Raw genomic sequence first — 13,806 nt, forward strand, 5'->3', positions numbered from 1 at the left:
CCATAGATGTCCTTCCATAGATATCATTCAGATACTAGCAGTAGATGAGTCACCCATGTCTGAACTTTTCAGACCCTTCTCAAACAGATATCAATCAAACAGCCAATAACAAGTCTGAGAACCGTCTGTGTATGTTTTTGAGTCACTGTCGTAATGTGGTGCTGTGTTCAGTATGGTAATGTGGTGCTGTGTTCAGTATGGTAATGTGGTGCTGTGCTCAGTATGGTAATGTGGTGCTGTGTTCAGTATGGTAATGTGGTGCTGTGTTCAGTATGGTAATGTGGTGCTGTGCTCAGAATGGTAATGTGGTGCTGTGCTCAGTATGGTAATGTGGTGCTGTGCTCAGAATGGTAATGTGGTGCTGTGTTCAGTATGGTAATGTGGTGCTGTGCTCAGTATGGTAATGTGGTGCTGGGCACAGTATGGTAATGTGGTGCTGTGCTCAGAATGGTAATGTGGTGCTGTGCTCAGAATGGTAATGTGGTGCTGTGTTCAGTATGGTAATGTGGTGCTGTGCTCAGTATGGTAATGTGGTGCTGTGTTCAGTATGGTAATGTGGTGCTGGGCTCAGTATGGTAATGTGGTGCTGTGCTCAGTATGGTAATGTGGTGCTGTGTTCAGTATGGTAATGTGGTGCTGGGCACAGTATGGTAATGTGGTGCTGGGCTCAGTATGGTAATGTGGTGCTGGGCTCAGTATGGTAATGTGGTGCTGGAATCAGTATGGTAATGTGGTGCTGTGTTCAGTATGGTAATGTGGTGCTGTGCTCAGAATGGTAATGTGGTGCTGTGTTCAGTATGGTAATGTGGTGCTGTGCTCAGTATGGTAATGTGGTGCTGTGTTCAGTATGGTAATGTGGTGCTGTGTTCAGTATGGTAATGTGGTGCTGGGCACAGTATGGTAATGTGGTGCTGGGCTCAGTATGGTAATGTGGTGCTGGGCTCAGTATGGTAATGTGGTGCTGGAATCAGTATGGTAATGTGGTGCTGTGTTCAGTATGGTAATGTGGTGCTGGGCACAGTATGGTAATGTGGTGCTGTGTTCAGTATGGTAATGTGGTGCTGGGCACAGTATGGTAATGTGGTGCTGTGTTCAGTATGGTAATGTGGTGCTGGGCACAGTATGGTAATGTGGTGCTGTGTTCAGTATGGTAATGTGGTGCTGGGCACAGTATGGTAATGTGGTGCTGGGCTCAGTATGGTAATGTGGTGCTGGGCTCAGTATGGTAATGTGGTGCTGGAATCAGTATGGTAATGTGGTGCTGGGTTCAGTATGGTAATGTGGTGCTGGGCACAGTATGGTAATGTGGTGCTGGGCTCAGTATGGTAATGTGGTGCTGGGCTCAGTATGGTAATGTGGTGCTGGGCACAGTATGGTAATGTGGTGCTGTGTTCAGTATGGTCATGTGGTGCTGTGCTCAGTATGGTAATGTGGTGCTGGGTTCAGTATGGTAATGTGGTGCTGGAATCAGTATGGTAATGTGGTGCTGGGTTAAGTATGGTAATGTGGTGCTGGGTTCAGTATGGTAATGTGGTGCTGTGTTCAGTATGGTAATGTGGTGCTGGGCTCAGTATGGTAATGTGGTGCTGGGCTCAGTATGGTAATGTGGTGCTGGAATCAGTATGGTAATGTGGTGCTGGGTTAAGTATGGTAATGTGGTGCTGGGTTAAGTATGGTCATGTGGTGCTGTGCTCAGTATGGTAATGTGGTGCTGTGCTCAGTATGGTAATGTGATGCTGGGCTCAGTATGGTAATGTGGTGCTGGGCTCAGTATGGTAATGTGGTGCTGGGCTCAGTATGGTAATGTGGTGCTGGGCTCAGTATGGTAATGTGGTGCTGGGCTCAGTATGGTAATGTTATGCTGTGCTTAGGGAGCGTAACTGTCTGTGTACCCACACATCCCTGCTCCACTGTGTAATATACACCCCTAATTAAACCATCAGGGACCTTCTCCCCCCCCATCTCCCCTCCCTTCACTGCCTAGTCCACTGGAATACCAATAGGGTTAGACAGGGGACTGTACACACACGTACATACACACACACACTCACACACACACACACACACACACACACACACACACACACACACACACACACACACACACACACACACACACACACACACACACACACACACACACACACACACACACACACACACACACACACACACACGCAGCACAGGGCCGTAGTCAGGGTCTTAAGAAAGTTTAAGCTCATTTACTGCATTTCTATACAATTTAAAAACTTTAAAATGCCATTTGTAGAGCAACAAAAAAAAAGCATAAATGACCCCAGCCATCATCACATTGGTTGCTGTAGCTTCTTTCCCCTCAGTCCATCTACAAACACATTGGCTATTAACTATACAATTAACCGTTACACATCAACTCACATTAATTCAGCACTGGGATTAAAACTATCATTCAATACGTACAGAGAGATCTGTTAGCAGAAAACAATATGTTAATAACAGACGTTAAAGAAGTTTGCTTTACAGATTTTTTTGTTGCAGTTTTACAGGACATTTTCTACAGTTCTACACATTTTGTCATGGGTTGGGGGACAAAATGTAGCTGTTTTAAAGCACATTTCCTGCTTTTTTTGCACATTTTGTCTTGGGGTGAGGAGAAATTGTAGTAGTTTTATAGCACATTTCGTGCTCTTTCTGCAATTCTTCACATTTTGCCATAACTTATGCCATCTCAACATGATATCTGAGTGATAGTGACTAACAAAATAAAAGTGGGCCCCTGGGCACGTGCCCTGTGTGTCTGGTCGGTAATTCGACCATGATTACTACACGTTTAGATAGCTGGCTCAACTAACTAGACTAATTTACCAAATCTAAAAATGTTAACTGACATGTGCTAATTGAGTGGCTGTCAGTGAGTGACCTATAACAAGTATAACTGCTGATGCAAAACCAAGTTTCAAAATGTCACCTTGTGGATTCTACTATTCTAACTCTCAACAGTAAGTTGAGACTCAGACTGAACCCCCCCCCCCCCCCCACCCATTATTATTATAAATTACCGAGGTCCGGATCTCAGTGTCCTCATATGTAGCTACGGCCACACACACACACACACACACACACACACACACACACACACACACACACACACACACACACACACACACACACACACACACACACACACACACACACACACACACACACACACACACAAACAGACACACACACACACACACACACAGACACACACATGCCCTTAATATAAACAGTATGGATGAATTGGCCTTTTCTACTAATAATATATTCAGATTCAGCCTGTACCTCTCCAAATGTCACAGAGACACAAGATAGTTTTGGCTTAACTTTCCACCGTCGATAGATCTCCATCTCTCTCCCATGACAGTAGTATGACCTTGAGCAGGTAGGATATCAAGGACATTTGTCAAGGACCGTTTTCCTCAGATACAATGAACATGTGAACAGGAGTGCTTAACCAGACCTCGTTTCATGTGAGGACCAAGGGGAAAGCAAAGCAGTGAAGAAGGAGAGATAACCAAGAGCACAGTTGGATAGAATACAGTTGCATATATATATATATATATATATAGAATACACATCTCTCTCTCTCTCTATAGTGTATTATATCCTTGCAGCCAGCAGCACTCAAATTATTTTCTCTGAGAGGAAAGATAAGGTTTTCCTAGCTCTCGCCATATATACAGTGCCTTGCGAAAGTATTCGGCCCCCTTGAACTTTGCGACCTTTTGCCACATTTCAGGCTTCAAACATAAAGATATAAAACTGTATTTTTTTATGAAGAATCAACAACAAGTGGGACACAATCATGAAGTGGAACGACATTTATTGGATATTTCAAACTTTTTTAACAAATCAAAAACTGAAAAATTGGGCGTGCAAAATTATTCAGCCCCCTTAAGTTAAGACTTTGTAGCGCCGCCTTTTGCTGCGATTACAGCTGTAAGTCGCTTGGGGTATGTCTCTATCAGGTTTGCACATCGAGAGACTGAAATTTTTTTCCCATTCCTCCTTGCAAAACAGCTCAAGCTCAGTGAGGTTGGATGGAGAGCATTTGTGAACAGCAGTTTTCGGTTCTTTCCACAGATTCTCGATTGGATTCAGGTCTGGACTTTGACTTGGCCATTCTAACACCTGGATATGTTTATTTTTGAACCATTCCATTGTAGATTTTGCTTTATGTTTTGGATCATTGTCTTGTTGGAAGACAAATCTCCGTCCCAGTCTCAGACCCCATCAGGTTTTCTTCCAGAATGGTCCTGTATTTGGCTCCATCCATCTTCCCATCAATTTTAACCTTCTTCCCTGTCCCTGCTGAAGAAAAGCAGGCCCAAACCATGATGATGCCACCACCATGTTTGACAGTGGGGACGGTGTGTTCATTGTGATGAGCTGTGTTGCTTTTACGCCAAACATAACGTTTTGCATTGTTGCCAAAAAGTTCAATTTTGGTTTCATCTGACCAGAGCACCTTCTTCCACATGTTTGGTGTGTCTCCCAGGTGGCTTGTGGAAAACTTTAAACAACACTTTTATGGATATCTTTAAGAAATGGCTTTCTTCTTGCCACTCTTCCATAAAGGCCAGATTTGTGCAATATACGACTGATTGTTGTCCTATGGACAGAGTCTCCCACCTCAGCTGTAGATCTCTGCAGTTCATCCAGAGTGATCATGGGCCTCTTGGCTGCATCTCTGATCAGTCTTCTCCTTGTATGAGCTGAAAGTTTAGAGGGACAGCCAGGTCTTGGTAGATTTGCAGTGGTCTGATACTCCTTCCATTTCAATATGATCGCTTGCACAGAGCTCCTTGGGATGTTTAAAGCTTGGGAAATCTTTTTGTATCCAAATCCGGCTTTAAACTTCTTCACAACAGTATCTCGGACCTGCCTGGTGTGTTCCTTGTTCTTCATGATGCTCTCTGCGCTTTTAACGGACCTCTGAGACTATCACAGTGCAGGTGCATTTATACGGAGACTTGATTACACACAGGTGGATTGTATTTATCATCATTAGTCATTTAGGTCAACATTGGATCATTCAGAGATCCTCACTGAACTTCTGGAGAGAGTTTGCTGCACTGAAAGTAAAGGGGCTGAATAATTTTGCACGCCCAATTTTTCAGTTTTTGATTTGTTAAAAAAGTTTGAAATATCAAATAAATGTCGTTCCACTTCATAATTGTGTCCCACTTGTTGTTAATTCTTCACAAAAAAATACAGTTTTATATCTTTATGTTTGAAGCCTGAAATGTGGCAAAAGGTCGCAAAGTTCAAGGGGGCCGAATACTTTCGCAAGGCACTGTATATATATATATACATACTGTATGACATATCCACATATCCATATACTGTATCGTGGGGCAGCAGGTAGCCTAGTGGTTAGAGCGTTGGGCCATCAAACTCCCCTAGCTGATGAGGTAAACATCTTTCCTTCTGCCCCGGGCGCCGTGGATGTTGATTAAGGCAGCCCCCTGCACCTTTCTGATTCAGAGGGGTTGGGTTAAATGAGCAAGACACATTTCAGTTGAATACATTCAGTTGGACAACTGACTAGCTATCCATATATGACAGCTAGTCTACAGAATAATACATGAATCCTCTGGCAAGTCTTGAGATCCTGCATGCAGAACATCTTGTCAGCATTAATTGTACAGTAAACATCAGGTATCACAGTGGACAACTATCTGATTCAGTTGACCATACATGGGATAATCTAGGCAGTGGTGTCCCTACAGCCTGGAGTTGTGTGTAAGTGTGTTCTGTCCTTGCAGCACTCAACCTCTTTTCTCTGAGATGGGAGATAATGTTTTCCTAGCTCTTGCCAACACAGAAGAAGCCTAATGCTGTGATCTGATAAGCACACAGCCCTGATGGAAGTGTTGAGGTAAAGGTGACAAGGAGATGCCCCCAATCTATCACACTTAGAGGTGTGACCTTGCCATCAGTTGTGTCACACTGCTTCAAGGCAGGCACAGGGACACACGTGGACACATGTACGCACACACATGCAGATAAACTCACAGACATTGGGCCAGTGATGCACACAGACTAACAGGCCCATACACACCTTCTACATTCTGTCCTATGCATTTTTCCCACAACTCAACAACAACTTGCAGACCTTTTGTTTTGACATTTTTCCCTGTGTGTGTGTGTCTGTTTGTTTGCTTTCAATTATTAATTAAGTCACTTACCCATTTAGTCTGTCTAATCCCCATCAGGTATCTGAAGTCTTCCTTTGGGGATTTAGACTGGCGGTGCTCGAGTTTATCCCCGCTGTTCCGTACAGAGACTTGGCACTGGCTCTGTCTGCTACTCAGCGCAGCTCAGGGAGCCAGCCAGTCAGCCACTGGCACAGGGGGGTAATGGATGAGCCAGGCCCCCCTTCCTGGCCCCACTCCAGCTCACTAAGAGGCTAAGACAGCACATCCAAGATTTCTCCAAATGTCACACTTTGTCTGCCCCTAACCGAGCCCTAAATTGACTTCACTCTCACCTGGGAGCTGAGAGGTGTCGTAACAGCAGGTTACTCATCCTCGCCATATCCCATGATGATAATAGTAGGCCTAGGAATGACTATTTTGTTTGTGCAGAACTCTTTCAAATACATATAAATCTCAAGGCAGATCGTATAAATGCTACATAAGTATTACTCCGTTGTCTTAATAAGGGCATGAATTTTGACTTCAATAAGGACCAACCACGCAGACAACCTGTAGTGTAAGTTCAAATGTAATTGTATTCAACATTTTAGCTTGTAGAGGACCTGGGAGGAACATTACATTCAAACACTGTAATGTGCCAGACGTTGGTGGATCTAGAACTTCACCCGACTGGTCCCCAGGCAAGGGTCTACCAGACTCTGGGAAGGGAACACGGGAGGAGGATAGTGGAAGTTGATCAAAGTAAAAACCAAAGTGTTTCTCTTTCATCAGAGTTACAGATGAATAACAGAATGACGACGTTATACATTTAAAATGGCCTCCTATAGGCTCAGGAGCCAATTACAATGGGAATACCAAACAAAACATGATGTGATTGGTTAAATGTAGACCGTCAATGTTATTAAGAATTTGTTCTTAACTGACTTGCCTAGTTAAATAAAGTTTAAATAAATAAATCATCATCCCAGCTTTCTCCTTAGGCCACCAGACTAACTTTAAGCATCAGCTGTCAGAGCAGCTTACAGATCACTGTACCTGCCCATCTGTAAATAGCCCACCCAACTACCCCATCCCCAAATTGTTATTTATGTAATTGTTTTGCTCCTTTGCACACCCCAGTATCTCTACTTGCACATGAATCTTCTGCACATCTATCACTCCAGTGTTTAATTGCTTAATTGCAATTATTTTGCCACTATGGCCTATTTATTACCTTACCTCCCTAATCTTACTTAATTTGCACACACTGTATATAGAATTTTCTATTGTGTTATTGACTGTACGTTTGTTTAGTCCATGTGTAACTCTGTGCTGTTGTTTGTGTCAAACTGCTTTGCTTTATCTTGGCCAGGTCGCAGGTGTAAATGAGAACTTGTTCTCAACTAGCCTACCTGGTGAAATGAAACAATAAAACAGGCAGGACAACAGGAGGTGCAAGAAGCTCATTTCCCCTCCAGTACTGCCTGCCTGTTGGCTACTGACTGTCACGGAGGAGGAAGAAGCAGGAAGGCAATAACAGATATCTTGACCTTCCTGCTAAACACACAGAAACCCTCCCGAACTAGCAGTTACACAACCTTCAGAACAGTGGAGGCTGAAGGGAGGAGATATAGGAGGATGTATCAGTGTAATGGCTGGAAGGGAGGAGATATAGGAGGATGTATCAGTGTAATGGCTGGAAGGGAGGAGATATAGGAGGATGTATCAGTGTAATGGCTGGAAGGGAGGAGATATAGGAGGATGTATCAGTCTAATGGCTGGAATGGTATCATAGGGCTCCTGAGTGGTGCAGTGGTCTAAGACATCTCAGCGCAAGAGGAGTCACTACAGTCCCTGGTTTAAATCCAGGCTGTATCACATCTGGCTGTGATTGGGAGAACCATAGAGTGGTACACAATTGGACCAGTGTTGTCTGGAGTAGGCTGTCAATTGAAATAAGAATTTGTTCATAACTGACTTGCCTTGTAAAACATATGGGAACCACCATTTATTCCACTCCAGCCACAAGTCTGATCTGCTTCAGTGGAATAGGGAGGGCGAGTCACTTCTGTGTGTCAATAAAACTGCTGTATACTCACCACAAATGGACTGCTGTCAGTAAGGTACCTCTCCCTGTGATTATAGGACCAAGTAGCAATCTACATGTCACAACATGTACACCTACAGTTAACAGATGCTCTATTCCTAAAATCACTCACAGTCAGAGAGACACACAGTCAATGTAACCTTTCCAGGACAGCTCACAGACACCTATAGTAGTGCATATTTGACTATACATGGTTAGCTGCAAATGCCTTTTACCTCTAGTCTAAACACCTCTTGAGAACACTAATCATGCTCACAGACGCCTTGACAGAAGCAATACGCTAAAGCACAGGCCTAATTTAAACCGCTGTATAAGGTTAACCACTTTGGAAACACACACAAGCTTAACATTGACTCGGCTCCGTTGTGGAAACTTCCAGGGGAGAGTCAAGGTTAAAAGAGCAACAGCACGTTCAGTCCAACGGGCTAAAAGTCTCTCTGGCTCATCTAATACCTCTAACTCAGATTAATGGAGCGTTCAATTCTCATTCAAATTGCTCCTGTGCACCCAATTAATGGATCTGTGCAGTGAAACACACCAAATGTTTAGTTTCACTCACTGAGGAGCCAGTCACCTGGCTGGATGCTCCATTGAGTGATTCTGTCAGATGTGGAATCACAACAGGCTCTTTGTTTCTGCTATTTACACAGTCAAGGCTGGATAGGCCTGCATGACATTACCAAGACTACTGGCATTTGTAAAGTTAAATAAATCCTTTGCTCCCTCTCTGTCTGTCTGTCTGTCTGTCTGTCTGTCTGTCTGTCTGTCTGTCTGTCTGTCTGTCTGTCTGTCTGTCTGTCTGTCTGTCTGTCTGTCTGTCTGTCTCTGTTGAATAGCTTTTAAAAAGAATGATAGAAATGTGAGAGGTTTGCTACTCAAGAGTCTTTATGAAAACATGCTGCCTTTCTGTGTGCTTATTAGCTTGTGCTGTGTGTGTTTAGCCTTATGAATCAGACAAGTTTGCTTAGAGAAGTGATGAATAACTCCATATCAAAGATGCCTGTTATCCCTGTCTGGAAGGAATATTGTCTCTCTCTCTCTCTCTCTCTCTCTCTCTCTCTCTCTCTCTCTCTCTCTCTCTCTCTCTCTCTCTCTCTCTTTCTCTCTCTCTCTGTATCTTTCTCTTTCATTAAGATCAATCTCCCCATCAGACTGGGCTCTGCCAGTCTCTGCCTGGTTGATTGCTGGACTACCTGGTTGGAAATCCGTAGTATTTCGACTAGGCGGTGAGACTAATTCAAATCAGTGGGGGTTAATAGGCTTCTCCCTGGCTAGACACCATGTTAATTAGAGCAGGTAGGTCTGAGTGAGACAGCTATGGAGGCGGATGGGGGTTAGCTGGGAAAAGCTTCTCCATTGATGCAAATCCAGTGCTATATACAGTAGCTTTATGTTAGCTGTTACATAACTTAAGAAGTAAAACTATTCTTAAACCAGGCAGAATCCCCACATTAATGTATTCAGTGCATTGAGTTAATTTCTTCTCCTCAACAGGTGAGGGTATGCTAAAGTCCGACTTGAGGAAAGCTGAGAAGCCAGTGTTGAGAGTGTACAGGCGTCAGGATTAGTGATGTGGAACTGTGGTTCACCTCAGCCAAGCAAACATGTGTTTCCTACTCCAGTCTGATAGGGGCCTAAGCCCATATGTCTGTTCTCTACATTATCTCTGATTGGATTCCTTCATATGGCTGGTGGACGTACAGCAGAGTGCTCTCAGCAGGCAAAGTGGGCTATAGTTTCTATCGCACTGAACTAAACAACAATACTGTTTTACTCACAATATTTGCATGGGTAATTATCTCGTAACTAGGCATTTATAATGTCTGTGAGAAGGCGGCAATTATTTATGTAGATTTAAAGTAAGCAGCATAAAATGTTGTTTTACTCAATAGAGTTGCTAGCTGCAGTAAAGTAAGAGAAATGACAGAGGGAAGACATTGAGCCAAACAGAACTAACCAACCGAGCAGTGCCTCGCTCTCTGAACCAAACAGAACTTACCCAGCCTCGCTCTTTGAACCAAACAGAACTTATCCAGCCTCGCTCTCTGAACCCAAAATAACTTACCCAGCCTCGCTCTCTGAACCAAACAGAACTTATCCAGCCTCGCTCTCTGAACCAAACAGAACTTACCCAGCCTCGCTCTCTGAACCCAAAATAACTAACCCAGTCTCGCTCTCACACTCTCACGTCAGAATTAGACGGTTCTTTCAAACCTCAAATTTCGAAGTTGTCCCAAATGTCACATTTTCAAACTGTTTAAGGTTAAGTTTAGGCATTTACTCTGAATTCTTAAAGTTAGGCATTAACTCTGAATGGTTAAGGTAAGGGTTCAAATTTGGGATAGGCTTAAAACAAAAATAACACAAAACTTTCTATCACTGGATTCAACTATGCAACCTTTGGAATCAGAGGCAGATGCTTACGCCCATCCTCCATCCCCATCGACAACGCCCTAGCAAAACCCAAACCTAGATTAAGGGAGTGCTCACTGTTGCCCCTAATGGCCGGTTTCCATGTCATTAGACATGGATGGATGTCGAATACTGACTTATATCATGGGTGACCTGCCTGCTCTGTCACATGTACAAGGGAAAGACCACGTCCAGATGGGAAACTAGGGGCAACACACTGTCCTTATCTAAAACAGGGCAGAGACAGCGAAACTCCACCGGGGTTACTATCTCACAGGGTGTGTGTGTGTGTGTGTGTGTGTGTGTGTGTGTGTGTGTGTGTGTGTGTGTGTGTGTATGTGTGTGTGTGTGTATATTGTGTGAAAGAGAGATTATGCCTATCCCAGAACCCCCCCCCCCCTCCCCTTCCACACTTATTGCAATTTGAGGAGTGACTTTGACAAGATCAGATGACCTTGTGAGGTCGGGGAGGGCTACTGAGTGGTGTTGAGGATAGCACCACAGTGCTATGGAGCAGGGAGCTACAGGGAGGTTGAGCCCATCTCACTGCCTAATGGTCATAACAGAGAGATGAGGTAGAGGCCAATGCTTATACAGTAACCATGACAACCATGGTTTCAGGATAGAGACTGTTTGGTGGTTCGTCTCATTCTGTTTGGCTTGCAGTCAGGTTTTGTGATATTGTGCGTGGGGTGTGTGTGTTGATATCTTTTATAATCCAATTTGCCATTAAAGCATTTTGATGGAGGCAAGGCTTTCTATGCATCAAACATTATTTATGTAACCATCATGATGGACTCTGACGTGTGTATGTGTTTGTGTGTGCTTGCCAAAAACAGGTTCTGAGACTCCAGGCCACCACACAGACAATGTTTTTTAAATGTTTTATTACCCCTTTTTTCTCCCCAATTTCGTGGTATCCAATTGGTAGTTACAGTCTTGTCTCATCGCTCCAACTCCCATATGGACTCGGGAGAGGCGAAGGTCGAGAGCCATGCGTCCTCTGAAACACAACCCGACCGAGCCGCACTGCTTCTTGACACAACGCATATCCAAACTGGAAGCCAGCCGCACCAATGTGTCGGAGGAAACACCTGGCGTCCAACACCTACACTTGGCGTCCTGGTCAGCGTGCACTGCGCCCGGCCCACCACAGGAGTCGCAAGTGCGCGATGAGACAAGGATATCCCTGCCGGCCAAACCCTCCCTAGCCCGGACGACACTGGGCCAATTGTGCGTGGCCCCATGGACCTTCCAGTCGCGGCCGGCTGCGACAGAGCCTGGACTCGAACCCAGAATCTCTGGTGGCACAGCCTTAGACCACTGCGCCACCCGGGAGGCCCACACAGACAATGTTACACAGGTTTCAAGGGGTTTAAATGGACAAAGCTCAGGGTTCACACCATTCACACCAGTCCCAGAGATAGTCCATGCTACTGGAGGGTTGTTAAGATGTCCGCCTCAGCCACCCGTCGGTTTCTCATCTGTTGTTGGTGCGTTTGTTCATTCGGCATTTGTACCTCGCCGTCTGTTGTCATCAAGCGCCAGTGTAACCTAGCCCATGGTCCGGTCCAGTGCAGGCCAGAGGGGGAGAGGAAAACATGCATAAGCAGAAAGCTATTCTAACCTAGGGTCAGCATTTTTTTTAAACTGAGATTGTCGTATCTGTCTTCTATGTGTTCATGACAGGTGTTAGCATTATGAGTTAGGCAATACATTCCTTCTCTGTTGGTACTCTATATTTAAGCAATAAGGCCTGAGGGGTGTGGTATATGGCCAAAATACCACGGCTAAGGGCTGTTCTAATGCATGATGCAATGCGGAGTGCCTGGATACAGCCCTTAGTCATGGTATATTGGCCATATACCACAAACCTCCGAGGTGTCTTATTGCTACTATAAACTGGTTACCAACGTAATTACAGCAGTAAAAATAAATGTCTTGTCAGACAATTATTATTTTCTGAATAATAATACTATTCTGTATAGTATTAGACCTGTTGGGGGAGTCAGTATGGGCAGCGATGGATCAGTGGGGACTGGCACTATTTCCATCCTCACTTTGAGGAGTAGGAGAGAGCCTGAGGGACCGCAAGCACGCACGCAGGCACGCACACACACACACACACACATATAGAGAGAGTGTGATCCATGGGCCTGGGGAGCGGTAGTAGAGACAGTCAATGACTGGGGTGGTTGGGACAATTTTTAGGGCCTTTCTCACCGCCTGGTGTAGAGGTCCTGAATGGCATGCAGCTAAGCCCCAGAGATGTACTGGGCTGTACACACCACCCTCTGTAGTGCCTTGCGGTCGGAGGCCGAGCAAAGGCAGTGATGCAAACAGTCAGGAGGCTCTCGATGTTGCAGCTGTAGGACCTTTTGAGGATCTGAGGACCCATGCCAAATATTTTTAGATTCCTGAGGGGGAATAGGCTTTGTCGTGCCCTCTTCACGACTGTTTTGGTGTGTTTGGACCATTCTAGTTTGTTAGTGATGTGGACACCAAGGAACTTGAAGCTCTCAACCTGCTCCACTACAGCCCTGTTGATGAGAATGTGTGCGTGCTCGGTCTTCCTTTTCCTGTAGTCCACAATCATCTCCTTAGTCTTGGTTACGTTGAGGAATAGGTTGTTATTCTGGCACCACCCAGCCAGGTCTCTGACCTCCTCCCTATAGGCTGTCTCGTCATTGTCGGTGATCAGATAACTGTTGTGTCGTCTGCAAACGTAATGATGGTGTTGGAGTCGTGCCTGGCCATGCAGTCATGGGTGAACAGGGAGTACAGGAGGGGACTGAGCACGCACCCCTGGGGGGCTCCAGTGTTGAGGATGACCATGTTCATACCAGTAGACCCATATTGAAAATATATTCTAGTCTCAATGTGACCGCCTGGTTCAGTACGGGATTGGTGATGGATTAATGGATATATAACATTTTGAGGCACAAATGCCTGTTATTTGAACATCTTTAAATGTATCCCATGCTTACAGCCCTCGTAACTCCCTGTCCCTTAAACCCTATAAGTCTAAGCACCATAATCCCTTTATCCCCCGGTAAATGTATTTACTCTATCTCATCTGCGCCTGTTACCAATTAGACGGAGCCGTGTCAAACCTTGCCGAGAGGA

The sequence above is a fragment of the Oncorhynchus masou genome, chromosome 33, assembly GCF_036934945.1.
Source record: "Oncorhynchus masou masou isolate Uvic2021 chromosome 33, UVic_Omas_1.1, whole genome shotgun sequence".
NCBI lineage: Eukaryota > Metazoa > Chordata > Actinopteri > Salmoniformes > Salmonidae > Oncorhynchus > Oncorhynchus masou.